Raw genomic sequence first — 6,619 nt, 5'->3', positions numbered from 1 at the left:
AACAGTGGAAACAGTGTCAGACTTTATTTTTTGGGGGCTCCAAAATCACTGAAGATGGTGATTACAGCCATGAAATTAAAAGACGCTTACTCCTTGGAAGGAAAGTTATGACCAACCTAGATAGCATATTCAAAAGCAAAGACATTACTTTGCCAACAAAGGTCCGTCTAGTCAAGGCTATGGTTTTTCCAGTGGTCATGTATGGATGTGAGAGTTGGACTGTGAAGAAAGCTGAGCACAGAAGAATTGATGTTTTGGAACTGTGGTGTTGGAGAAGACTCTTGAGAGTCCCTTGGACTGCAAGGAGATCCAACCAGTCAATTCTGAAGGAGATCAGCCCTGGGTGTTCTTTGGAAGGAATGATGCTAAAGCTGAAACTCCAGTACTTTGGCCACCTCATGAGAAGAGTTGACTCATTGGAAAAAAGACTCTGATGCTGGGAGGGATTGAGGGCAAGAGGAAACGGGCACGACAGAGGATGAGATGGCTGGATGGCATCACCGACTCGATAGACGTGAGTTTGAGTGAACTCTGGGCGGGTGATAGAGAGGGAGGCCTGGCGTGCTGCGATCCATGGGGTCGCAAAGAGTCGGACACAACTGAGCGACTGAACTGAACTGAAAGGTTTTAGAAACTTATGACCCCACAATATTGAGGAGGAAAATAAATGAAGAAAGAATTAAAATTTATTCTCAATGCACCCATTTTTTACTTGCAATTAAAACAGCATGAATATTTATCACCCAACTTTCCAGACAATATGCCTGAACCCAACCACAAAGGGAGCAGTTGTCTAAAGCAAATATGAGGATATCAAATAAAGATGACAACTTTCATGTTGCATCATAGCTATATTGCATTTATGTAATTTCATGTTTTCATTTTCCAAAAACCATTGTCAAATTCTGCATATATCTTGAAAATTCATTTCTTAGAAAAATAAATTTCACTAAATCATCTACAACTATATTTAACAGTGTTATAGAAGAAAGTGTTTTGCGATGTTTAAGTTGTTGAGTGGTGCAAATCACCAGTTTCATGGGTTATCTATTAAGCCTTCAAGGCAATAATTGAAATGACCAATTTTAGTTACAATGGAAAAGAATTGTCTCCTTTACTGAGAATTAAGATGTTGGTTTTAAGTTTGTAGATGTTAATAATGTTTTTCAAACCTTCAGAGGATTTTCTTTCCTCCACACAGGTGGTGCTAGTGGTAAAGAATCCACCTGCCAATGTAGGAGATACGAGAGAGGTGGGTTTGATCTCTGGGTCAGGAAGATTCCCTGGAGGAGAAAATGGCAATCCACTCCAGTATTCTTGCCTGGGAAATTCCATGGACAAAGGAGCCTGGCAGGCTACAGTCCATGGGGCCCCAAAGAGTTGGACACAACTTAACAGATATACAAATAATGGGTTGATACAAATACTAATGGAAGTATTGATTCATTTTTGAAAAATTTATATTTAACTCAAAATGGAAAGTAAGATTGAGGAAAGACCTTAATGTTCTAAATCATTTCCAGTAAAATGAATGATGCATATTACTATTTTAAATATTCCAAGATAAATTTTAAAGAAGATAGACTCCTGGATAACTGGCTCTAGTCTGGCATATCCATTCATTTTGGGCATCTTGGGAACTCCAACACATAATCATATGTCATTGAGTGGTAGGAGAGGCTGGTATTCATATCTGGATGTAAAGGAAGTACTACCAACACTTTGCAGTCTATTACCTATGCCTCTCTTCTTGGTGGTTGTTTGACTCTGTTAAAAGTTGAAACTTACACTGCTCTAGAATGACTATGTCATGCACTTGATTAAGCAGTTCCTGCTTCAATCAAGGTAACAAAGAAATTGGAACCTAGAATCTGCTTCTCAGATTTGGTGAAGAGAAAGGGCTTACTCTCCTTTAACAAAAGAGAAGGACATTTGTATACTCAAAAATAAGGAAAGGAAGAAATGAGAATAAGAAGGCAAACTAGGTGAAGACTTTCCACTGTGGGGCAGAATGACCTGTCAAGTGACCTCTTTGCAGACATTGAATTCATTCCTGTTGTGAATAATTTACTCCAGCTTCCCCAGGAATAATGTAGTGACTTTCATGCCTTTTAGAATCAGAGTAATTAATTAGCGAAGGTAAAAGTGTTAGTCACAGAACTGTCCAACTCTGCAACCCCATGGACTGTAGCCCCCCCCCCCCCCCCCCAGGCTCCTCTGTCCATGGGATTCTCCAGGCAAGAATACTGGAGTGGGCAGCCATTCCCTTCTCCAGGGGATCTTCCCTTTCCCAGGGATCAAACCTGGGTCTCCTGCATTGCACGCAGATTCTTTACCATCTGGGCCACCACGGAGAGAGCAGACTTGAAAGAGGAGTCCAAACAAGAGATCTCTGCTTTATAGGACCTGTGCAAGGCATTGTCTCAAAAAACAGCAAATCACCTCTACACTAAGCTGCTTTCGGTTTTTCCTTGCCTTCCCTTGCTTCCTTGTCAAGCCCTCATCTTGGATTGGGTCCTTAAAACTTGGATTTGCATTTCTTTTGATTGACAAGGGTTCCTGATCTAGGTCAGTCCCAGTCCTACTTTTGCTCTGTAAGTGAAAGGCTTTGGAGACCCACTTACACCCTACCTGCTATCTGACATTAGCCAGTACAGTATTGTTGTTGTCTTCTCTTCACCAGGAAACTGACAGTTGGAAGGGACTCTACCCTGCTAAATAGCTTGAGTTAAGGCACGGTCACTGGAATGCATCAATGTGTAGCATATTTGCAAAGCCACACTTAAAATTGAATTACATAGAAAGAAGACTATAATCCTCAAAATGTCACTTGGTAAGGTAACTTTAAAAGGACTTTGAACAAACCAAAATATTATGGCAAGTTGTTTTGCGCCTGTGAGCCTCTGTTTTTAGTGAGTGAAGGGGATGGTCTTTACTGTTCCTTCCAACACAAAAATTCTATGATTTTCATTATCTAGCTATTTTAGTTTGTAAATTTGATACTTCAGGAGACCCTGTATTAGACAAAATTAAAGAAAATGTCAGCCATATGCTATGAGTTTTGTTATTAACACATTTATTTTAGAATATATTTCATTTGTTTAAAACTACCTCCCTCGAACACATATTGATTTATATAACCCAGAATTCAGAGTTCATTAGGTAAGACAACTTGGGCTATAATAGTGCATTTTCTGGATAATTTGATAAATTAGGCCTCTGTCTATATCCTGCCTAGAGGGTAAACTGAAAATCTGTTATTTTGTATTTGTAATAACAACTGGTTTGACTAAGCTTTTCACTGAAATTATCCTATATTTTAATATCCCTTAGAATATAGCCTGAAAACATTCTTTGCTTATAGTCTTCACAGTCCTGAAATATCTATGTTACTAATCCTGGACATCACCTAAAATATTATTAAAGAGGAAGACAGAGTTACACTCTTTCTGTTTCCATTGGCATATATTTCTATTTCATGGATCCACTGACTTACTCTTCAAAGTTGACAGTGTCATTTAGTGGAAAGAAAGCACCATGTGTAAAATTATAAAAATAAATACATGCTACTATACACAGCTAACATTAGATTCTGCATAAGTATAATAAACATGCCTTTTTATCAATGAGATTTACCATTAGTGGACTAATCAATTTTCCATGAAATTGATGATTTTAATCGGTTGTGCTCCTATGCTTTATTTCTTGGGACAAAGTATAGTGAACATTTCCTGTAAGATCCTATGGTTCTATTTACAGGCTGTAAATGTGAATGTATTCACACAGTGTAAGATGGAGTATCTATCTCATCCCCACCCCTACACCTCCCATCTTCTGCGTTACCATCCAAATGATCTTGGGCAAACATTACTAAATTCCATAAGCCTTAGTTTTCTCATTCTAAAATGGGGATAATAACACTTCCATTCATGGAATAATCATTAGCCTTAGATGAGATAATACATATAAAGTTCTTAGTACAAGTTCTGCCACATAGAAGGAGCTCACTAAGGGATAGTTGTGCATGGGTGCTCAGTTGCCCAGTCAAGTCTGACTCTCTGTTAGTTGTCATTTTTTCCCCTTGATGGAATTCTGCCATTGTGATGACATTCAAATTTGAAAGGTGACAAAGAAATGAGAGTAGAATACAGCTATCCATCAACTGCTTGGTATTAAAGATTGTGAACACCTAAGATTTTAATGTGCAAAGGGTGCTAATTTCTGTCTTAATCTGTTTCATATCTTCAGTCACGAACCAATTCTAATGTAAATACATACACCCCTTTAAGAATACAACTCCATCTGGATACCAAGTCCACATTGGGGCAAGCACAGGAACCCAGACAGTCAGCAAACTAAGTTGTTTCAGGCCCAGCCTTGTTTTTATAAATAAAGATTTATTGGCATATCACCAAAGCCATTTGTTCATGGCCATTCTCTATGGCTGCTTCGAGTAGTTAATAAAGACTATATGGCCTGTATTCCAAAAATATTTACTATCTGGCCCTTTATAGAAAATGTTTTTGACTCCTAACCTAGAAAATTCCTAGGAGTCTGATCGCATTTCACATGATATCCTTTCCTGAAGACTCCCAAATATTTTTTTAAAAAATTTAAAGCTTAGTTTAGTTCTAGACCTACTCCATTATAGCACTAGATGAGATGTATCTTGTAACAGTGCCAGTGTGTAAAAGGGAACCCTCTCTGAATGGACAGGTTTACACTCTACTTACACCTTTGTTAGGTGACCCTATGACACTGACAAACAAACCAGTGGATATATTCTTGGTCCTGAATTATCAAAAAGATGTTTGTTGGTTCAAATGAAACTTGTCTTCAAGAAGTTTCTGTGACATTTTATAAGGAAACTCTTGGCTATTTAGACCAAATGTCAAATTATCTTTCTGATGGCAATTAGTTACAAAAACATTTGCATGATTTAATCCCTAAATCAAATATAGTCACAAGATTACTTTAACCTTTCTAAAAGTATCAGAGGAGAAATACATCATTTTTTCTTTTTTGCTATCCAGGTTCTGTTTCTGGATTATTTGATTTGTTGAAATGTTTCTGCAATGTTTAACTATCTTTTGTAGTAAATTAAAGCACTTTGTCCTTTGTCCTTCTTGTAATGACAGTGGCAGACAAGGGATCATTCTAAATAAGATTTCAAGGTCCTTTTGATTTCCGAGTTTAGTTTTGTCTCTTGCAACATAGATCTTTCCTATACTTTCCTATACTAACTATACATGTTATATCCTCACTAGTGTGGTTTTCATGTGCTTATTAAGTAGCCTAATTGTGTCAATCTCTCTTTTTTAATACCAGCTTTATTCAGCTATAACTCACAATACCATACAATTCACCTGCTTAAATGGTACAATTCAGTGGTTTTTAGTGTACAGAATTGTGCAACCATCAATTTATTTTAGAACACTTTCAAGGCCCCAAAAGGGAACCCCATTAACAGTAACTCCCCATTTTCCTTCAAATCCACTGATCCCCACCCCAGCCCCCGGCAACAGCTAATCTACTCTTGGCCTCTATGGATTTTCCCTTTTTGTACATTTCAGATAAATAGAATCATATAACATGTGGTTTTTTATAACTAGCTTCTTTCATTTAGCATCATATTACTATTTTCAAAGTTCACCTATGCTGTAACTCTGTCAATCTCTTTTTAAAGTCACATTTTGCATGTTTAGTAGACATAGACTCAAATATTTATAGCATTTAACCAATAACCTATGTGGTGAAAGCTCTTTTTTCAGTCTCTTCATCCACCCATCTTCCTGCAAATATTTATAGCATTTAAAAATACTATTATATTCTCTCTCTCATACACACACACAGATACACACACTCTAATGCACACAGAAACTTTTAAATTCACCAAAATCTGGCAAACCTATTGGAAAATCAAACAAACAAGAATAATAGGCTAGGGGCTTCCCTAATGGTCCAATAATTAAGATTCCACACTTCCACTGCAGGTGGTGAGGGTTCTAGCAAAGATCCTGCATGCCCTGTGGCATGGCAAAAAAAAAAAAAAAAAAAGAATAGGCTAGACATTACTGCCTCTTTAGGAGCCTGATTAGTGTCATGGAAAATTATGGATAATCCCTATGAATTGGGAGATTTACAATTTATTCCAAGGAGTCTCTAGTATACTTTTGCCAGGCCCTTCTCATAGGAACCTCCAATATTTGAAAGACACTCTGGTGAAGGTTTAGGTTGGGTATTTCATTCAAAAGAATGCCTTTATAACCCAGACATACAAAATGGTGAAATCAAGATATATACGTGAGCCAGTGCATTCACCTCTCTTGCCCTGTAATTTCAGGCATGTTCATTTTCCCTCTAAAATCAAAATGTGATATATTCCAATTAGTTATGTAAACCTCATGGGGGATGAGATTAATATGGCTATGTCTAAAGTAACTGAGAACTGCTGTAACTAAAACCAAGACCTTCTGTAATTCGCAGTTTAATCATTATAAAACAAGATTTGGAAGTCTGTTCAACCTCTAAGTATAACAAATATTTTATCTCTTAAATAGTTTAAATAGGTGAGATCTCAAGCAATATTCTTTCCGTTGAGGTTATCACTGGACCTTTA

Source organism: Ovis aries, chromosome X (assembly GCF_016772045.2).
Source record: "Ovis aries strain OAR_USU_Benz2616 breed Rambouillet chromosome X, ARS-UI_Ramb_v3.0, whole genome shotgun sequence".
NCBI classification, from domain to species: domain Eukaryota; kingdom Metazoa; phylum Chordata; class Mammalia; order Artiodactyla; family Bovidae; genus Ovis; species Ovis aries.
This window is presented reverse-complemented; position numbering follows the sequence as displayed.